At 41.3% G+C, this 2806-nt stretch overlaps 1 pseudogene across 1 annotated transcript; it reads right to left on the reverse strand.

Annotated features, from left to right (window-relative positions):
* Positions 1–1552: 1552 nt before the first annotated feature.
* LOC308256712 (small ribosomal subunit protein eS4-like) lies at positions 1553–2411 on the reverse strand (annotated as a pseudogene). Its single transcript has one exon. The product of its transcript is annotated as a small ribosomal subunit protein eS4-like (transcript).
* Between the last annotated feature and the right edge of the window lie 395 nt (positions 2412–2806).

Genomic DNA, 2806 nt, shown 5'->3' on the forward strand with positions numbered 1-2806 from the left:
AATGTTGATGCAAAAGACAGACTAAACCAGTTTTGTAGCAGATAAAAATTGGGAGGGACTTCTTCCTAGATCTTTGTCTGGTAATTATGCTCCAATCATGTTTGATGCTTTAAAAAAATTTTAAAAAATATTTCACCACCTTGAGAAAAAATATTTGCGTTAGTGGGAAGGCTGGTCTGAATAACTCAGTCCACCATTCAGAAGCTGTAGTCACTGGTTGCTTTTCTTTAAGTTTTACCACACAGTTTTGTATTTCTAATCCATCTGTTGTTTAGGTTCCTTTTGAACTTATAAAAACCTTTCACATGGTATGTATTGTTCTGAACCTTGCTCTTCTTGCTCAATATTGTGTTTGTCAGTGTACTCATGTTAATGTGTATAGCTCTAGCTTGTTCATTTTCACTGGTATAAAATTATATTTTATGCATATGTCATACTTTATTTATTAATTTTCCTATCAATAGATATTTGGGTTATTTTTCAATTATGAACAGTGCTACTGTAGAGGGCCGCCTGGGAAGGCACATGGGCATTTCTTTAAATTGTTGTCAGCTGAGCCTGAGGTGACTAGCAGAGCCCCGTCTCGGTTACACCCTTCCCAAGAAGGCGGAGTGGGGGTGGGGGGGTGGGGGGGAGGGAGGGGGTGTTATCAGTACTGACTTTTTACCTTTGTCCAGGTGTCGGGGAGCGGGCTTTGATATGTAAATCCAGTCAAGCGCCAGGAATGCTGGGGCCTACTCAAGAATGAAAATAAGCTCCTTTGATCCTAAGTTCTGGTGAAACCCCCTGGTATTTGGGGTATAAAATAAACTTGCTTCATGGGCTCCGTGGTCCCTGCCTCTCCATCAGAGAGGCCGGCGTTCCACCTGGCTCCCAGCTTTGTTTCTATCTTTCTATCTGGTCTCTTTCTTTTATTTCTTTTTTATTTTTTTTATTTTTTAATAGGCTTTATTTTTAAAGTAATTTTACATTTATAGAAAAATTAAGATAGTACAGAGCTGTCATGTACCTGGCAACAGTTTCACCAATTACTAACATCCTACAGTGGTATGGTGTATTTGTTACATTTAATAAACCAATATTAATACATTATTAACTAAAACCTGTATTTGCATTTCAATTATAATTACATAAAGTCAAAACAAAACTCCTTACTTTGCTAGAAACCTACAAATTCAAATATATGTTGACAATACATCAGAGTAATTGCCTATGCAGCTATGAGATAGGAAGTAAGAAATGTGACTAAAAGGGAATAAACCAATAAATGAAATAAGAGCTTTTCAGGAGCAGATAGCTGGTTACAAACTGAAAAGTACAATGAACTAACGCAGGTATATTAAAAAAGGAAGAGGTTGAAGTGAAAATGACTTTAGGATAAAGGACTGTCATACTTATTTAGCTGTTAAGTCCCACAGGAAAAGGGAATGAAATTTAGGTTATGAATCATCATATTAGTGGGCATGTCCATTTCCCCCATCTTCTCCCCGCCCTGCCCCCATGCTGCATTATCTTTAATTAAGTACAAAGACTCTTCTAATGTCACGTCAGCTCATTTCACCAACTGTTTGGCCGCCAGTCTCTTGTCTCTCTCTTCAGCAATGGTGAGGTGAATACCCTTTCCATGGGGAAGGGAAATCCATGGTTTGTTGCCTTTGCCGATAACAAAAATGTTGGAGAGCTGGGTGGCAAAGCTATTGCCAGTGGTATCTTTGACATGAACTACATCAAAAGAATCAGGGTGTTTCTCTCTGTTGGTGATCACACCAATTCTTCCCAGGTTGGCAACTTCGGTGATCATACACAGGTTACCGGTGTCAAACTTGATGAAATTGGTAATTTTGCCAGATTCCAAATCAATCTGAATGGTGTCGTTCACCTTGATAAGGGGATCAGGGTAGCGGATGGTACGAGCATCATGGGTCACCAGATGAGGGATTCCCTTTGTGCCAAGATCTTCCTCACTTTGCACAGCTTGTACTTGGCCTCCTCAGGTGTTATACGATGAACAGCAAAGTGACCCTTGGTGTCATAGACCAGACGGAAATTCTCTCCTGTCTTATCAATGCTGATGACATTTATAAAACCAGCAGGGTAGGTTACATTGGTTCGGACCTTGCCATCGATCTTAATGAACCGCTGCATGCAGATTTTCTTCACTTCATGCCCTGTTAGGGCATACTTAAGTCTGTTTCTTAGGAAAATGATGAGAGGGAGACATTCTCTCAGCTTGTGGGGACCGGTAGATGGACGAGGAGCAAATACACCGGTCAGTTTATCCAGCATCCAATGCTTTGGAGCTGCTACACGCTTCAGATGCTTCTTGGGACCACGAGCCATGGCTGTGCTAGGCACGGAAAGAGCACTCTCTTCTCGCTAGTTAAAACGAAATGAAGTTTATGAAAAGAAAGTAGTCATGACGCAATGGTGTCTCACACAATAGTGTCTGACGCCCTCTCCTTCTTTTATTTCTTTTTTTTTTTTTTAATATATTTTATTGATTTTTTACAGAGAGGAAGGAAGAGGGATAGATAGTCAGAAACATCGATGAGAGAGAAACATCGATCAGCTGCCTCCTGCACACCCCCTACTGGGGATGTGCCCGCAACCAAGCTACATGCCCTTGACCAGAATCGAACTCGGGACCCCTCAGTCCGCAGGCCGACGCTCCATCCACTGAGCCAAACCGGTTTTGGCTCCTTCTTTTATTTCTTAATCCCTGGCTCCTCCACTCAGAATCGGACCCGTTCCTTTTCCGTGCTGACGCGGAAAAGAGAGAACACCTCTACATGCTACAATTAAATTT

The sequence above is a fragment of the Plecotus auritus genome (genome assembly GCF_963455305.1).
Source record: "Plecotus auritus genome assembly, chromosome: 8".
NCBI classification, from domain to species: Eukaryota; Metazoa; Chordata; class Mammalia; order Chiroptera; family Vespertilionidae; genus Plecotus; species Plecotus auritus.